General features: G+C 43.6%; 1 protein-coding gene and 1 long non-coding RNA gene across 5 annotated transcripts in view; one reads left to right on the top strand and one right to left on the bottom strand.

The window, feature by feature from the left end:
• Positions 1-2,732, bottom strand: part of NR4A3 (nuclear receptor subfamily 4 group A member 3) — a 40,205-nt gene extending 37,473 nt beyond the window's left edge. For 2 of the 4 annotated variants that reach the window (XM_038552931.1, XM_038552928.1), the window contains exon 1: positions 2,274-2,732. The gene's annotated coding sequence lies outside the window, so the exon portion shown is untranslated. Of the gene's footprint in view, positions 1-209; positions 478-534; positions 718-2,273 lie in introns of those variants that run through there. The other 2 variants (XM_038552929.1, XM_038552930.1) reach the window with 2 other exon arrangements.
• Positions 2,733-4,884: 2,152 nt separating this feature from the next.
• Positions 4,885-19,098, top strand: part of LOC102153773 — a 33,790-nt gene continuing 19,576 nt past the window's right edge. The window contains exon 1 of the long non-coding RNA XR_005367051.1: positions 4,885-4,985. This is a non-coding gene — a long non-coding RNA (uncharacterized LOC102153773). The remainder of the gene's footprint in view (positions 4,986-19,098) is intronic.

The raw sequence follows: 19,098 nt of genomic DNA, 5'->3' as shown, positions 1-19,098 counted from the left end.
AACAAAACACAACCCCCCAAAATCGCGGGGGTGCGCGGGCCGAGAGGGGCGTGTAAGTTTCGTCCCCCTCCGCCCCTGCGCCAGGGGCTTGCCCGAAGGAAGAGAGGGAGGGGACATCGGAACCCCCAGGTCCGGTAAGCCCTCGAAAGCCAGGAAACGGGGGATTCCCTTGTCACCCCCAGCCCCTGCCCTGCCCCAGATGATCCTACGGAAATCTTGCGCTCGCTGTAGCGCAAGCACGCGCGGATCTTCCCACGGCTGTGGCAGGAGCTTCCCGTCCGCCCCGAATTTTCAATACAGGTCTCCAGCACCCTGCCACCACCTCCTGCAGTAGGTGCCCTCACTCCTGCCCTCCCCTGGGTCCTTTCTCCGAGGTTCGGCCTCTGACTCCGCCGGGTGAGGGTTGAGTCTCCTCTAGGAAAGGGCTCCCCTCGAGCGCCGGGTGTTCGCGGGAAAGAGCCACACCACGTTTCCTACAGCCGAGCCAAGAGCCCCACGCCCCCCCCCCCCCCGCCCACTCCCATGGCCGGTTACCTAGGCAAAGCCTCCGCGCCTGGAAACACGTTCCGCCGCTCCCGCTCGCGGCCGCCGGGGCCGGAGCACCGAGCCTTGGGGTTGTAAATTAGGTAGAAATAACCACCTCTGTCAAAGCTCCTTTCTTTCTCGTGGGCAGACGAAAGGAACACCCCCATGTTCCCCTCCCCGTGGTGAAGTGTGTGGAGGAAACCGTGAAACGCACCATTGTGACCGGGGCTCCTCCGCGGAGTTTCCAACCCTGGGGAGCGGGGGCGGAGGTTGGGCGGGGGCCGTAGGAGTGAAGGAGAGACCGACAGAAAGGGAAAGACAGAGATTCTCAGAAAGACCGAGGGAGAGGAGACAAACCGCGGGGGAGAATTTCTGCGAGCGCGCGCGGTCGCGGGGAAGGGAGTGGGTGGGTGCGGGGGGTGGGGGCTGGGGAGGGAGCCGGCGTGGAGGTGGCTTGGCCCGAGGAGGAGTCTTTGATATTCACGCTAGGAGCACCTCGCACAGGTAAGATAAGTCAAGGGAACTCTGACTTCATTCATTGTGCCCGGTAGCCGCGTTGGGCAGCTTTTTGCTTCCCCAACTCAGTTCTGTAAAATATTTCTCCATCGTGGGAATAGAAGATCCAGGACGGATTTGCCCTTTACCTCTGTCTCCTGGCACCCTAAGGCTCTGGGATGACAGCCCGACATTTCTGATTACCAAACTCCTTGCCGCTCTTCCCTCTCACGAATCCGAAGGCATTAAATAAAAGGCAATCTCCAGGAACGTCCTTTAGAATCAAGGGACAAACGCTTTCTCTCTTAGTCCTGACCCAAGCTTCCAACCGGCTCGGGAGGTGCCTTTGGAAGTCATTGTCCGCAGGCTGCGCTCTCATAACCGCTCTCCCCGCAGCACTGAGAACTTTCATTTATTCTTATTAAGAGTAAAACACTCGGAGCAACTTCTCCAAAAGCGCGAGTTCCGTCACTTAAGAGTAAAACATTCCCACACCAAGCCAAGGCCCGAAGGAAAGGAACACGATCCCCACGCGTGGCCGGGCTCGGGAGTCAGCAATTACAGCCTATTACCTCTGAAGGGAAAAGTGCACACGGGCAAGTAGGCTACGCCAGGCAGACGTGCCTAGTGGAGCCCCAGGCTCATTTCAATACAATAAAGCCACATTCCTACAATTACGCCCTCTTTCCAGAGATCATCCGAGCGCCTTTGCAAACTCCAACCACCGCTGCCCAGGCCCCTTCCCTCTCCAGCTTCCCCCGAGTCAACCGGCTGGGAGTCACCATTAGGTATATTAACTTGGACCCACCGGAGCCCCTGTTTTCAATCCTAGTTAAAAGGCAGGAAAATTACTGCCGTTCATCAGCGGAGCTGCAACTCCCTGCCGCCGCCGCCGCCGCCGCCGCCGCCGCCGAGAGCATCATTACCATGACAACTAGAGCCGAAATACCCTGAATTACATCGCTGGAGCTGCTACTGAACAAATCCCGGTCCTCCTCTTTGTTAGAGGCTTTTCGCCTCTTCGGGTTGGGGGAGGAATCCCACGAGCTCCAGAGGTCCCCGCGGGCCCGCTACAGGGGAAAAGTTTCAGATCAGAACCCCCCGGGCCGCTCGGCGAGCGAAGCCGGAGCGAGGAGGCGAGGGGGAAAAAAAAAAAAAACCCACACTCAAAGTTGTCAATTCAGGAGCGACGCTTCCCAGCGCGCCAACTTTTTAGCAAGTCCCCCAATTCACTGGGCGAATCTCATACGTACTTGAGTGCTGTGGCGGTTCCGTCTTTAGAGCGAGTTTCTAGAGAGCTGCCCCGAAATCTGCACTGGGGGGGGAGTCACAGCTGCTGTCCCGGAAGGGCTGCCGTGAACCAGCCCAGCGGCTCCCAGAGGCGGTGAGCGTCTGGCAGGGGATGCTGCGATCCCGACTCATGGGAGAGTGCCGGCGAGGGGTTCCGCGGGCGTCCTGGCTGCGGCCACGGCCCGGGGGCAGGATGCCGCCGCAGTTCCCACCTCCGAGGCCGCCGCCGGCGCTGTCAGCGTTGCAAAGTGAGTCCGGGAGGGGCGTCCGGCTGCCGCGCGGCTCTGCACCGGCAAGGGCGCAGGGCGAGAGGGGTGTGAGCGCGCGGGAGAGAGTGGAGTGTGTGTGCGGAGCTTGTGTGCGCGCGTGTCTGTGTGTGCGAGTGAGGGAGCGGGTGTGAGCCTGTCTGTGTGTGGGGAGCGGAGGAGGAGCAGGAGCTGGAGGGGTGGGGGGCGGGAGGCAGGAGACTCCGCTCTCCCGGCTGCGCGTTCGCTCGCTCTCTCGGCACGTCATTTATGCCACAGGAGCCCTAGCGGCCTCTCCATAGAGTGCCTGGAATGCGAGACGTCAATGTGACGCCATGGGACGCTACGTCACCCTCCCCCTCCCTCCCCTGGCCCAGCCGGTTCCGCGTGTGCGAGGGAGGGTGTGTGTGTGTGTGTGTGTGCGTGTGTGTGTGCATGTGTGTGCGCGCGCGCGTTCCCGGACCATTCTCCGGGCTGCACAATGGAAACTGCGCCGCGCGGCCAAGCCCGGCAGGGGGGCCTTTGGGAGCCGAGCCGCCAACCCCTCTGCAGCGGCGCTGCTCGCCAGGGCGCGAGTCTGCCGGAGGGTGCAGCGGCCCGCCGGCGGGTCAGGCGGGACCGCCCAGCTGTCAGGCTCGGGTGGAGTAGTGTTGGAGGAGTGCGGCTGGCGCGCCTCCGAGGCTGCCCCGAGGCACGGAGCCAGGGAGAGGGGGTAAGGGAGAGGACAGCTCTTCCGAAAGGGAAGGCTCCGCCAGCCAGCTTCTCCGAGTGACCTGGCAGCCGGTGCAGGAGTCAGGCACCGGCCCGAAGACTCTCCGAGGTGCATGCAGCTGCGCTTTCCTCAAGCAACAGTTCCAAGGCTGTTTAAGTCTCGCTGGCCCGCAGCGTCTAGGCTAATCCAGCTCCTCCTCGCATCATTTGCTGAGTGCGTGTTTCGCACAGGGATGCAGATGCCTCCGGGAAGATAAGGTTTTATTTCTTTATGCTAAGGTGTGGATTTCCTAACTGGACCCACAATAAGCCAACTGAGTGCACATCCATCATCCACGTGCGCGCTGCCGCAGAAACTACTTAATGTGTGTAAAACAAACACACACGTGTTGAACAGCTGACCGGGTCTGACTGTTGCAAATCATTCCCCCCACCCCCACCCCGCAGAAATGGAAATCTCAGCTCGCACTTTCACTTTTTCATGGTTGCCCCCCCCTCCAATCTCCCAAATTAAACATTTCGAAATCAATCAACAGGATTTATTAGTCAGTTCCTCGCCATGGGATTTGCTCTCTTCTACTGGGACACATTTGTCATGAAATGGTGTGCTGAAAGCTTGGGCGACTGTGTGAAGGAGAGCAATTTCTTCCTGGAAATGATGAATTTAAGTGTGAATTTCTTGCTGCAAACAGAAACAAAAATTTATCAAAGTTAAAGTCTGTCTCTTAGTTCCAAAGTGCAGCTGAGTGAAAAGCAACCTCTCTCAGATATGAATTCTTAAGGGGGATAAAATAGTTGAGTGCAACGTCGCAGACAGGCATGGTCTCCATGCGGTCCGCTTAAATCACACGTGATATTCTATTTCTTTGACACGTCCCAGTGTTTGCATGTGTGTGTGTGTGTGTGTGTGTTTTGCAGTGGGGGGTGGGTGGGAGAGGATCCTATTGTCGACAGCATGCGGTTCAGAATGGAAGAAGGTTCGAGTTATTAGCACCAGAAACTTGAAAACAAAACTAATTTTATTTCTATATACGACACGGATATATTTCTTCGACTCCCACTTCCACTTCAGGCAGGGTGGTGTGGAGAGAAGACCGTGGGAGGGAGGATGCTGAGAGAGCTGACCCCGCGGAGGGGAGCCGAGCCCGTGCACCGCCGCGGGTTCCAATCCAGTCTCGGAAGGAAGGAGGGCGCTGCTACATTGTATCCATTCAAAGGCTGGTGGTGGCGGGGGGGGGGGGGGGGGGGGTGGGGGGGTGGAGGGGAGCAGGACCTGGAGCCGCGCGGCGCTGACGCACAGGAGGCGCGTGATTGACGCAGGCGATGTTACTAAATTGGGCGGTTGGCCGGGCCTCGCCGCCGGCGCGCGCCGCAGATAGCGGAGTAGGTTCCCCTCGGTCACCCCCGCCCCTTTCTCCATTCAGTGCTGCGCGGGGCGGGGCGGAGCGCAGGGGGCGGGGCGCGGCGCGGGGGGCGGGGCGCGGCGCGGGGGCGGGGCCGAGTGCGCGCGGCCGCGCCGGGATCCGGCCGAACCAAATATAGTGGAGCCCGGGTATTTTTAGCCGGGCCCCGGGCGCGAGCGCGCCGCGTGAGGGGGCGCCCTGACCCCGCCGGGGGTGCGGAGGGGGCGGGGGCGGGGGCGGAGTCGCCATCTTGGACCCGGCTCGACCCCGTCTGGTGACCGGCGGCGCTGGGCCAGGCTCCGCGCAGGGGGTCGGGGTGAGTGGGTGAGAGCCTCGGGAGCGAGGGGGCGCGGGCCGGGCCGGGCCGGGCCGGGCGCAGAGGGCGAGGCGCGGGCGCGGCGGCGGGGTGCGCGGCCCGCGGGGTGCGCGCGCAGGTGCCGGCCGGCCGCGGCCGCCGCCGCCGCCGCCGCCGCCGCCGCCGCCGCCGCCGCCGCCGCCGCCGCCGCCGCCGCCGCCTGCCAGCTCGCGGGGCAGCCCTGGCGCGCGGCGGCCCGGCCAGCCCGAGTCGCGTGGGGGCGGAGCCGCCCGCGGCCACCGCTTCCTGAGAGCCGGGGATACCCCTCCCGGACGTCACGGAGGAGCCGAGGCGGCGGTGGCGGCCCGGGGCTCATCCTGCACTTGCATCACGGGTGCAGCAGCAGCTGCTCTGCTCCTTTGTGGCTTTTTCCCCTGTTGAGTAACTGCTTTGTTAACTGAAAATACCATGACGGGCCAGTGTGATCACCAGCTCGAGACCTCAAAGAAAGTGAAGCTGTCAGGCAAGGAGAGGGAGACTCCCCTACCCGGCTGCGATGGTATCTGGTGGGTGGGTGGGTGTGTGTGTGTAGAGAAGCACTTGACAGTTTCCACGTATTGCTTCTTGTCTAATTCTTCACCCCTTAGAAGGTTTAAAAATACTTTTTATTTCCATGCTGTAAAAATTTCATGGGCTCTGCACCCCTCCCGGTACCTCTTCAGTTTGAAATCTCACGCAGAACTGGAATCACTGTGAAGCAGGAACCCTAAAATTAGGTACAGTTTGTAGGAAACAGGATATCTTTTGATGGATTTATTGAATAAACTCCATTTTCCAAACGTTATATATATAAAAAGGTCCCTTGCCCACTCAAGGTAGTTGTGAAGCAGCTACCAAGTGTTTTCATACGAATTAGGCTCCTCCAGTGACGGTTTTAAACCTTTATCCTTGTTTAACTTTAAAAAAGAAAAAAAGAAAAATCCATCCCTGGCCAAATATCTCCAGGTATAAGCATTTCTTTATTTGAGTGGGTGAGTCTTTCAGGACATCTCTATTGGTTGATTCTGTGCTTTTCCCCCACCCCTCGCCTCGTTTGCATCCTTTCCTTCCTGAGTATCGGGTCGCCAATCTTTGTTCCTTGACTGCTGCTGGGCTGAGGGCTGTTGTCTGATTGCCCTGAGCCAATCAGCTGGCTTAGTGCTCCTCTGGGTAGGAAGCTGGACTGCCTGTTGGAGAGGTTCCAGTGGTCACTGATAAGTGGCAACATTTTTGCACTCAAATGGAGAGTCATGGAAGCAGAGACAAGGCTCTCTTGCAAACTGGGACACCATCCTCTCCTTAATCCTGGGTCCCTAAACCTGTGCAATTCTTGAAACAAAATGAATTCTTCTCTTCTTTCTTCTCTTTTTTTTTTTTTTTTTTTAGTTACCATCTATTGTTCTGTACCTTTTCATAAGTTTGATCTACTGGGGATCACACATTAATATTCTGTAAGGCATATGTAATAGGACTTTCAGCAATCTAAGTTACCTTTCCGATGACTATTTTGTATTAAATGAAACTTAATACTTTATAATGAGAGCTCTTCTTTTGGGAAATCAAACAGAATAAGACGACCTTAATCTATGAAATGTTGAAAACTTACCTGGTTTGGTCTTTTTTCTAGAAGAGGGGCATTCACATGTGGCCTAGTTTACACACACAAAGCAAAGAAAGCAGTTAGTTTCTGTTTTCATGATACTTATGGCAGCCAATCTGTTAAAAACTCTATGAAGTAACTATTACAGATTCACTGGATAATAAATAACCTTTCATTTTGTTTCGGTTTCCTAGGTGTAGTCTGCAAGAAAAGAAAAAGTGCTCTTTCTCTTGGAAAATAAAATATGAAATTTGAGGGAAGTTTATTGTGTGTGATAGAAAACAATTGCTTTAACAAAATGGGATTTAAAAAATTGCTTTAAATGCTCTTCTGATTAAGCAATAATATATAATGTTGTTGATCTTGCTAATACACAAAGAATGAGGATGAGTCTTACTAATGCAAAGATTGGGCAGGGAAAGGTGAAATAAAAATTCCAAGCCAGAAGTTGTTACCTAAGGTGAAAATAGGAAGGAAAAATGAAAGAATTGTGTAAGTCCAAGTCTCTAGAATCACTGTAGAAGTTCTATGTTATGTATACATGTATGTACATATATAATATAAATATAATGTATAATATAAATATATATTTAAACACATAAGTATATATAAATAAATATATACATGAAGTTTGGTAACTGCAAGCTGACATTGACTTACAAACTTAAGTGTTCTGGGCTCAGGAACATGGGACTACTGTAGTACTATGTCTAATCTGCCTGCATACCATGTCTTTCCTATCAAGTCTGTCATTGCTCAGAAGTCTTCAGCAGCTGGATATTGTCTTCAAAGTAAAACCCCAAGCTCTTCACATCTTGGCTTCTTTATTTCCACAGAATTTCCCTGTTTTATGGTATCTTTACTGTTCTTCAAACATCTTTTCACCCTCTCACGTTTGTTCATGGTTTTCCTTTGTATGGCATTCCCGTCTTTCCTTTTCCCCTGCTTATTGAAATCTTATCTTTTCTGTAAAACTGGCTCAAGAAATGAACTCAGATTATGCTTTATTTAGTCTTCTATAGAGTTCTTATTTTTACTGCTTTCCTTTTGTGCTTTTGTGTCCATAGTTTATTCCCCTGTCAAGCTATAAGCTCAGAAACATGCTTCATACGTCTTTGAAATTTCTGTGGCACCTAAGTTTAACATAGATAATATATCTCCAAAAAATATTTCCCCCTTATAAATTTGAATATAATAGAGAGCAACCATAATATAGGTAACAAATTATATGGATTAGGAGATTCTTGGCGTGAATGGATATAAATGAGATCATATGTTAGTTGTTTTTTTTTTTTTAACCTCAACTTTTGACTTGTCCTGATTGAAGATACCTTTTCAAGGTGCCTGCTACAAGCCCAGACAGTTAGTTGCATGGTGATAAAAGGAAACTACAGTTTAGCTTGTACCTGTTATATCTGTGTAGGAAGATTTGCTATGAATTTTTTTTTCCTGCTAGACTTTGGTTTGATTCTTATTCTACCCTTTCTATTCTTCTGTTTGCCCTTTATCTTATACTGCTTTTTCTCAGTGATGAACTGGATGTTCTAGGCTAGGAAATGTAATGTCGTCTTTCGGAAAAATTTCTTAAAGTTTAGAAAATTGAGAACTCTTAACATCTGTGTAAAAAAAAATCTGTGTATAATGTTAAATATAAAAATTTGTTAATTTCCTACCTCTTCAAAAATATATTTAACTAGATTTGTGTGTCATCATATATATGCAGAAGTAAATTAGACAAAGAGATTTTGGAATCATATTTGTTGGAAGTTTTAGAGAGAGGCCTGTGTGACTTAGAATATTAAAATTTAAAAGGAAAAAGTAATATAATAGATCAGGGAAGACTTTCTAAGTTATGGAAGATTTTAGAAAGAGTAAAAACTGAGGAAGATTATTTAATAGTATAAGTGCTGATAATATTTTAAAATATCATTGACTTTTTTTTTTGCCTGTTAGTTAACAACAGACTTGCAGTGAGTTTTAAAAGAGTGTTTACTTCTTAGTCATGTTAGCCCCCAGTTGCTGGTAAACTCTGAAAGACCACAGTGTTTTGGGGGAGAAAAGTTACTACTCCTGTGTGATCAATCACTTCAGGATATCATGTATACCTATAAAATAAGATCTTCATTTTAGCTAGAAATGATAGATGAAGTTAATATTTCTTTCCAAATATAACCACATCACCCTTTTTCTTATTACTCAACTCTGAAAAAAAAAAAAAAAAGATTGCCTCACATGTACTTCAGTTGCTTCAGCATATTTTCCAAGAGTTAGATGCTGTATTTCACTGAGCACTAGATTGCTTCTCAGAGGCCTGGGTCTCGCTTTGCTGCCATGAAGCTGTCCAATGCTGGGTAAGTTTATTAAGCTTTTTTTAGGAGCCTTGATATCATCATCTGTAAAATGACATTGTTGGGCTCACTTTATGACCTTTCAGGATCTTTCAGGTTCTGAAGTTGAATGGATTTTTAGGCCAGTTAAGTATTGTGAATCATGAGTCAGCTCTGCTCTGGTCTCCTGTCGCAACCTGGTTGCTGTAGTCAGTAGGCTCAATAGCCTGTATGTAACATGTGCTTATAGTAGTAATATTAAACTGCTTTGGCCTGCTTGATAATTAATTGTAGCTATTGAGTAGGATCTTGGTGGCCTGAGAGAGTTAATCTCCTACTGGTATCACAGCCTTCTACCCATAAAGTAGAAACAAGCAGAAACCTGGATAGCCCAAAAGTCATTTTATATTTAACTATGGAGTTTGTTTTTGTACATTCATTTGAATATGGATGAGTAACAAATTGACTTCATACAAATTAATAAACTTTCATTGGAATGGATAGTGTTGTTTGTTTCAATTCCTTTCTGATCCTCACTGCATGCTAGGCATAAACCATTTCTTCTTAGATGTAGCAACCAAAGAATAACTGTCCTTTTTGTTTTTTTCCTGAAGAATGACTGGTGATGGTGGAGTTGTAAGTCTTTATATCTCTTTGCAGAGTGTAAATAGGTAGGGTGAAATATTGAGAAGGCTGGTCAAAAGAAAAATACCAAGTAGGTGCTAGGTATTAGGTTGAAAAAATATTAGCACATCAAGCAGGAAGAATACAATAAATTATGTTTGCAAACTTGTTACATACGCAGTTGGATACATCTTTATGGATAAATAAGAGCCAACTTTATAGACTTTGAGAAATACCTGCATTTTAACACATTGCAGGTTTATGTATTATCTGAGGTTTGGAAAGTAAAACATGGCTTGTCCATTAATTTAGAGCTATTTTTTAAGTGCCTGTTCTACATACTTAGGTATCTGGTTTCCTGCTTAGATCATGTAATTAGTAACTGATTCTGATTTTTTTTTTTTTACCATAATACATTTTCCAGTATTTATTCTGCATGTTTATAGTTCACTACTGGAAAAATTCCTCCCTGACATCTGTTCTGAATTAGTTCCCTTTTCCAGTTATGTTTTCCTGTTTTATCGATTGTAGTGATGAGAATAGAAAGCTACATTTTAAAGATTTATCCTATTGAAGTTTAGTAAATTTGAAACAAACTTCATTATTTCTAATTTCTGAGAATGATTGTCTTAATTTAAATTCACATATTAAGTCACTATTTTCACTCTTTTAAGATAATAGAAAAAGTTGGATAAAAATTGAAATCCATTTACCATATAGTTTCATAGCATTTTAGAACTGTCATTTGACTTTTTAATGACTTTTTCATATTTTGTAAAGATTTTTTTTTTTTTAATTTGAGAGAGAGAGAGAGAGAGAGAGAGTGCATGAGTGTAGGGGAGGAGCAGAGGGAGAGGGAGAAGCAGACTCCTTGCTGAGCAGGGAGCCTGATGTGGGGCTCCATTCCAGGACCCTGAGATCATGACCTGAGCCAAAGGCAGATGCTTAACTGACTTAGCCACCCAGGCACCCCGACCTTTTTATATTTCAGAAAAAAATTTAAGAGAAGCTTCTGTTATCTCAAAATCTTTTAAAATATTTTTTTTTTGTTTAAATTATCTCGGACATACTTATTTTGGGGGATGAATTTATTGAAAACTTGGAGCAGTTCTTGAGCACAGAGTAGGTGCTCTGTAAACATTTGATAAGTGAATGAAAGCAGTTTTCAAGAAGTTACTTTATTCAAAATAGTCTATTTTCTTTATCTTTACCAGCCTGTGGCCTTAACTAAGTTTTCTGAGGGAGTTTTACTCAGAGTTTAGGCAGAAGAGAGCAGCAGAGGAGGCCAGCTGCACATCGCTGTGCCACTGCTACTATACTACACTGGCTTACCGTTGCAGTTTCGTCTACAGAGACTTCTAGCTGCCTGTATTGAGTGCTGAGTGCCCTGAGTTACCCCATTCTACTACCTGTGTGTGTGTGTTTTTTAATATTTTATTTATTTATTAGAGAGAGAGAGAGAGAGGCAGAGACACAGGCAGAGGGAGAAGCAGGCTCCATGCAGGGAGCCTGATGTGGGACTCGATCCCAGGTCTCCAGGATCATGCCCTGGGCTGAAGGCGGCGCTAAACCTCTAAGCCACCAGGGCTGCCTTACTACCTGTGTTTGAACTAAGAACAAATCAGGTATCCTAAGGAATTGTATCACCTTTTGACCTCAACTACCCCTAAGAATTAATCTCTGGCTTACCTATTGTGATGTGCCTCTTTTACTATGATAGTTTCACAAGATTGTGTTCTCTTTTCTTCACTGTCTCAGCCCTGGGCATAAGCAACCTGTTCATCAGTGAGTTCTTTACTTCTATTTGTCAGATTTTCAGCTGTAACCCTCACTTTGTTTTTCAGTTCTGGATGCTGCCTGTTGAAGCCCTTCCCAAGTGCACAGTCACTTGTCTGTCATTTAGCACCCATAGACAGAGGGACCCAAATGCAGAGTAGTTAGTAGATATAACTTGAATTATAGCTACCAAACATTTTTTAATATATTAAGCATTTTAAGTTTTAACTTTTGAAAAGGTAATACATTTATTTGATTCAAGCAACAGAATGTTTAGAAATGCAATTTTCCTTCCACCCCATTCCCCATCTATTCAGTTCTCATCCTTTCAGGGTTTTTATTTTTTTTATTTTTATTTATTTATTTTTTTTCTTTTTTTTTAAAGATTTTATTTATTTATTCATGATAGTCACACAGAGAGAGAGAGAGGCAGAGACACAGGCAGAGGGAGAAGCAGGCTCCATGCAGGGAGCCCGACGTGGGATTCGATCCCGGGTCTCCAGGATCGCGCCCCGGGCCAAAGGCAGGCGCCAAACCGCTGCGCCACCCAGGGATCCCTTTCAGGGTTTTTAAATCCATATTTAAGCCAATACAAATATAAATTCTGTTTTTTATATAAATGGAAGCTTATATGTGTTATTCTCCCTTTTGCACTTAACAGTGTATCTTGGAGTTTTTTCCATAACAGTGGGGAAATATTCCAGATATATTTCATTTTGAGGGGAGAGGGGCCGACAGAGAAGAGAGAATCTTAAGCAGGCTCCATGCCCACCAGGGATCCTAACATGGGGTTTGTTCTCACGACCCTGAGATCATGACCTAAACCAAGATCAAAAGTCGGATACTTAGCCAAATGATCCACCCAGGTACCCCCTAGATATATTTCACTTTAATAATATATTTTGGAAATCTTTTTGACATCATTGTGTGGATATAGCATCATTTTAAAAAAAATGAGTCTCATATCGATGGGCATTTGGGAAGTTTTCAGTATTTTGCTATTAGAAACAATACTGCAATAAGTACGTTTGTTACATAGATTATTTCATACTTGTTTACATGTATTTATAGGGTAAATTCTTAAAAGTGCAATTGCTGACCAAAGAGTATATCTCATTGTAGTTTTATAGGTACTACCAAATTGCCCTCCATAGAGATGGTACAATGTACACGTCCACCAGAAATATATGGGAGTGCCTTATTATGCATATTATTGCCCACAAAATGTGTTTGCGAACTTTTGTATTTTTTCCCCGATCTGATGGGTGAAAAATGTTATTTTGGTGTAGTTTTAATTTCTATTTCTCTGATGAATGAGTTTGAATATCTTTTCATATATTTAGGAGCCATTTGTATATCCTTTCTGTGAAGTGTATATTTAATCCTTTGCCTTTTTTGGACGGGGGGTGTGTAGGGGGTTTGTTTAAAAACCACCTTGTAGATGATGTGTATAATATTTGACCTTTGTAATATGAATTGCAGCGTGCCCACCCACTTCCCCCATTTGTTATTTGTCTTTCATCTTTGCTTATGGTGTTTTTGCTAAGTAGATTTTTCCTGAAATGTAATTGAATTTGTTAGTTTTTTTTTTTTTTTAATGACTTCTGGAATTTGGATCATAGTTAGAAAATCCTGCCCCCCCACAAGGTTATGAAAGAATTCTCCCATATTATTTTCTACTGTTTTTGCGGTTTCTATTTTACACTTAAGTTTTTGCTCATTTTTCTTGGTGTATGGTGTGATGGGTGGGTCCAACTTCGTTTTTCTCCAGATGGCTGGCTACTCTGTTGCCCCAACAGCATTTGTGAATAATCCATCTCAATGTTATACTGCCTCTTACCAAAAGCAATCTGATTTATCTACCCTTTTTTCATACCTACTTTGCTGCTATTGAATATAAATGCAGTTCTCTGTTTTTGCTCTTTTGGGACACCTTTTTTAATGGCAATGATGTCTTTCACCTTCCTACCTCCCTGCTTACCTCAACACCACCAGTAGCCTGGCAGCCACTTAATATTTAAATGAATACAGGCTGTCAGAAAGCTCTCCAGGATTTTCCATTGAACAACAACTGACTAAAAAGAAATCCTAACTATAATCAGGTTCCTTTGAAGACTTCAAATCAGAGATGTCTTCTAGCTTTCTCTAGCCATATTGACCAAACATTATGGAACCTGAAGTCCACTACCCGAGTCCTTCACTCCTAAGGCAGTCCAATTGGGATTGCTCTTTCTGTGCCGATTCCTGTCATCTGCTGTCTCTACTTTGTGTGACAATATGGGATATTACCTTGCATAGTTTGGAATGGGAACCATATTGTGTCAAAACAGTGGGTTGGATCCCTCATCATGCAGTGGCTAGCTCCAGAACCTCATTTACTGAGAAGTGATTGTGGAATGCTTTGGGGAACACTTACTTTCAATTTGAACCCCAGGCAGATTAAATTTTTTCGTACGGGACGTGGGGAAAACCTTAGCATTGTCTACCCAAGGAGAGAATTCAAGCAGGCAGATGAAATTCAATTAACTTGTTATCCTTACTAGCACTTACTAAGCTACTTAGTTAGTTTTACAGTTCCTTGATAAAAAATTTCCTTTCACTTTAGAACCATTGCCTTAGGTGATTTTCCTTTTTCATACTTGTCTATGCCAACTTGCTTGTTCTTTAGCACTGAACATTTTTAGGGATCGTGTTTCTTTGCCTTTAGACTTTCCCCTGATGCTGGTAGTGTGTTTTTTGTCAAATACAAGTTTGATTTAAAACTTATTTTGGCCAAAACCAATTTTGGCTAAATACGATTTAAGTGAAAGCAAACTGCCCAACTGGCAATTTGGGTTAAAGAAAAAAAAAAAAAGAGTATCCTAAGTTATTAAAATTTTTGAGTAGTGGTAATTTTAGAGTATTATGGGGTGATTAAACTCTTTTGATTCATTTTTAAGGGATTTTCCTAATTTTTCTTTTTTATATTTCAAATTAATTTTTAGCTACAAGAATACTTGGTTGATTGTGATATCAAAAAGTTAAGCTTGCTCCCCAACCATAGGAGAATAGGAGAATAGTTGGACAAGCTTGATCCTAACTACAAGGCATTTAGAGGTTAATTGGAACAACCAAAACATTAAACGATAAGATACGAACATATTTCCTTTTTTTCTTTCCTCCTCATTAAGAAAGCAGTGTATGTGCAGTACAGGACAGTCAGAAAAATGTAGATAAGGAATAGAAAGACAAAAGGAAAAAGCCATAAGTTAATTCATTCCAGAATAACCACTCTTGCCCTTCCCTGTCTTTTCAAATGCATCTTATACACATGAACTCTGCATATTGCTTGCAATCTGCCATTATTTAAGCATCCTTCACTTAACTAATTAGTCACCTGTGCCTAAGATTAGGTTTCAGTTCCTTTCTGTTTTTTGTCTGGCCACTGTGGACTTGGAATAGATGGCCATTCTTGGTTTCTTTCTGTCCCTCAATTCTGCCTAGGCCTATATCCAGACTGGGCTCCAAAGACCCTCTGCTTCCTTTAAGCGAGACAGTTTGTAAGTAAAGCCATTCTGCCAAGCCTTTCTATGGACTTACAAAAGGGGTCAGTTTTTGGAATTCCTGTGGAACTCTATTATACATAAAATAATTTTTGGAGTTCATGCCTGATGTATATTATGTGTGTGTATATGTAAATTACATGGGGAGAGTGGAGAGAGGACAGAGATTGGGTCCCCACTAAAATAAAAATGAAGAGGCATTGCAGCAGAGAAATCTACTATCATTGGAGGAGAATTATTTAAAGAGATTTTCTCTAAATCAGGGTTGGCAGAAATACTCAGGGTATTGTGCCCAAACCCAAGTCCACGGAAGACATCACTAATGAGTCATGTCACTATTTTTCACTGGATCCAAACTCAGCTTTGGATCTGTCTTGAATGAGATTCTAGATAGCTGTTTCTACTGGAGTAGGTTTGGGACACAAACCTATTTGCCATTCTTACTCTAAAATTTTGCATTAAAGTTTAAAAAAATTAAATAAAATTTTTATATCTGATGAATAAGTTTATGATGATAAATATAAGATGTGAGCAAGGAATAATTATCTGAGACTCAGGCAAAGCACATGCCTCATAGTTATGATCATGGAAGCAGCATAATTAAATTACCGTTTTGTTCTGGAGTGAAAACAATGTCACAGTAATACTCATCATTATAAATTGCCTATGGTATGGTCATGGTGATTGACTCTCCAGCATTCATTCTACCCCAGATGATTAGTCTAAGCAATTATGGTTGATCCCATTTCCTTTGCCAGTGAAGGGTTAGGAATGGCCTGTAACCTGTTCTGGCCAATGAGATGTGAAAGGAAGTCTGGAGGAGGGCCAGAGTGCTTCTGGGAAAGAGTTTCTTGTGCCTAAAAAGATACAGAAGAAAGAGATGGTACCTCTTCCTCCTCTGATGAGGTTACATGTGAATATGATGGCTAGAACTGCTCAGGCCATCTTAGGACAGTGAGAGAAACTAGCTTTGGATGAAGCTTTTCTAGAAGGTGGTAGAATGAGAGAAGAAACCTGAGCCCTTGGTGACCTTACTGAACTGCTGATTGTACTGTACTGTACTTGGTCTGATCTACCTCTGAACTTCTAGTTCTGTTAGATAATACAGTTCCTTATTGTGTAAGCCAGCATACTCTGGGATTTTGTCACTTGCAGCCAAAAACATTCTGAATGGTATACCTACTTTGTCTCAAACAGATTCTTGTCAGATGGATTTGATTTTATTATGATAGATTTGCTTTTATCAGAGACCTCCCCTGTCTTCTGGCTTCATAAAGTACGTGTAGATTCTAACTGGCCAGTTCTTGTCTCAGTCTTCTCTAAGGGACTCTGCCTCAGACCAGGGTTCTTCACAGAAAGCAGTAAAGAACTGATCTATTTTTCTCATCTTCTGTCTTTGACTCATGACATGAATTAAGTAGCACGAGAAATGTCTAGAGGTCAGGGTACTTGAATTTTCGTGTGGCTTTACTATTTGGTACCTGTAATCTTGGGCAAGTCACTTGAAAACATGGAGTTTCTTCTTTGAAATTTGTTAGTAATTGTCTTTCTTTTTTTCATAGTATTGTGATTCAAATGAAATCATGTGACTATGGCAGGTAAAAAACCCCTGTCTTTAAAAAACAAGTACTCAGGCTTGGTTGGATTTTCTGATTATTTTCCAGTGAACTAATGTTGAAGTCTCTTAGAATCAGCTCTGTGTAGCTTGTTATTAGTCTGTAAAAAGGAAGAAAGTGTAATATGGGGCATAATAATACAAATAATTAGGGATTGAAGTTGATATTTCAGTGACTACTTACAGTCTGAAATAAAATGAAAGGACTATGTAATATGAAGGAGAAATAAAGGTCAGAAGGTTTATATTGAGGCTTATTTCTAGTTCAACCAGAAATTCTGGTAAGCCCAATTAGGGGAAAGAGAAACCAATGGAAGAAACACCCCCCTCTAGTGGCGAGGGGCCAGATTCTATACTTCGGTTGCTAAGATTGGGGCGTGGATGGCTTTTTAGGGTGTTTTTTTAAAGTTTATTTCTTTATTTTCTTTTTAAAAGATTTTATTTTTAAGTAATCTCTACACCCACCATAGGGGCTCCAATTTATAGCCCTGCGATCAAGAGTCACATGCTCTACTGACTGAGCTAGCTGGGTGCCCTAGGATGTTTTTTAAGTTTCTCAAGAAGACTCCAGAGGATCTAGAGTTAGAACTTTTGAAGAAGATCTTCCTTATCAGGGGAGTTAACACATTCCACGAAATATGTAGCATTTTGTCAGCTTCATGTGGAATTGATCAAAAAATGTAGACGCTACATTTGGAAGAGACTCCCAGTTTACTTTTTTGTAGGCCAGAGATCATGAAAATTAGACTATTGTTACTAAATTTCTTATTGGTCTCAGATGACACAGTAAGTACCTTTATAAATACATTTATGGGGGAATAAAGCCTATATTTAAAGTTATGGATAATCCCATATGGTAGTATTCACTTATATATACAAAATAATGGCTGTGGATTTCCTAAGTATAATTTTTGATTTGAAATTTTTTAGTGGCCGTCCTGAGAACTGAATGTTTAGCTTGCATCTTGGAGGTGATTTAATTGTTCCCTGGAAAGGTAGTGAAGTTAGGTATATTAAAATAACATATTACAATTCAGTAGCATGGTAGGAACACCTAAAGCATTCTTAAAGGACATTTCATTTTAAGGATGTACGTTGATGATAATAATTGCAAGTGATTATTATATTTACAAATCTCAAAATCCATTGAAGTTTTTATTCAGCTGGTTTTTGGGAAAAATTCTTTTACATTTACTTAAAAATCTCTGAAGAGGCTACATTTCAGAGAATAAAATTTTTATGGTACTCTGGGTTAGATCTAAGGAAGATTTGAATGCCATTCAATTCCAATCCAGAATAGAATGATTAAGACACAAGAAAATAAATTCTACTCTGAGACTGCATTATCAAAGTGCCATTTTTTTTTTATTTTTAATGTCAAACTGCCTTGCCCTGAAGGAAGGACATTTGCAGCTTACAGTAGAACCAACCTCTCAATAATTTAGAGTGTATTTGAAGATGTTTTATATGAAGTAAAAATGGAAAAGTTCTCTAGAAAATATAAACTTGTATATGGATAAAGTAAGATTATAGAAATGAAATTAACTTTTGTGCATAACTTGTGGAACTAATATCCTTAGTTTATGGTTATACTTCATAAATATACTTGATTTTAGGAAAGAAGAACTAGGTCTGGCAGTAGATCAGGATCTACCTATTGGGGAAAACCAGAAATAGGAGGAAGAGGTTATTAATGGTTCATTCTTTGCTGAGAAAAATTCAGTATGGGATAATGAAGGTCAGCTAGAGAAAGAATTATGGTTATGTTAAGTGAGTTCACAGATATTGTTGAAGGCAAATCAGCTAGAACTGATTTTTTAATATATATGGGGGCAATAAACCAATTAGATGGTCTCTTTACTAAATTAGTATGACAGTAGTAGAAGATATCTGGAGGGAAATAAAATAGATGATAGGGTTAGTGATAATTAGACCTTCATTAAATCCTAGCACTAAAGAGGTACCATGTATATTAGTGATAGCTTAATTCTATAAATAAAATTTGATATTAAGAATTGATAAAATGTTGGCATTGTTAAAATTGGGCATGTATTGATTTGCATAAAGATTTGTAGCAAGTGGGTTTGAATAAAGAGTCTAGGCTCGAAACCTCATTTGAAATTCAAGATAAAGTATAATAATAATAATACATCTTCACATAGAATTTTCTAGTGTTCTGAGTATTTTCACAGGCATTTCATTTTAGTCTTATCAAAACTCTGGGCATAGTAGCAGAGGTCTGATTATCCCATTTTTACTAATAAGGCAGTGGAGGCTCAGGGAGGCTAAGGGACTTGCTAGGGAGCAAATAGGGACTAACTGCTTGGTGTGGGATTTGAACCCAGGACTCCTTACCAAAATACCTTTGTTCACTTCCTCCTGGGACTGCAGTAACCAATGATCACAGACTGGGAGGGATAAACAACAGAAATATATTTTCCCACAGTTTGGGATGCCAGAAGTCTGAAAGATTCTTGGCCTCTTCCAGCTTCTGCTGGCTGCTGTCATTCCTTGACTTGGTTGCATCACTCCAGGCTCTGCCTCTGTGTTCTCATAGCTTACTTTTTTTTCCTGCTCCATGTCTTTTCCTTTTCTGTCTCAAAATTCCCTT

This window comes from Canis lupus, chromosome 11 (genome assembly GCF_011100685.1).
Source record: "Canis lupus familiaris isolate Mischka breed German Shepherd chromosome 11, alternate assembly UU_Cfam_GSD_1.0, whole genome shotgun sequence".
NCBI lineage: Eukaryota > Metazoa > Chordata > Mammalia > Carnivora > Canidae > Canis > Canis lupus.
Note: the sequence above shows the minus strand (reverse complement) of the source record. Positions and strands in the feature narration are given on the sequence as shown.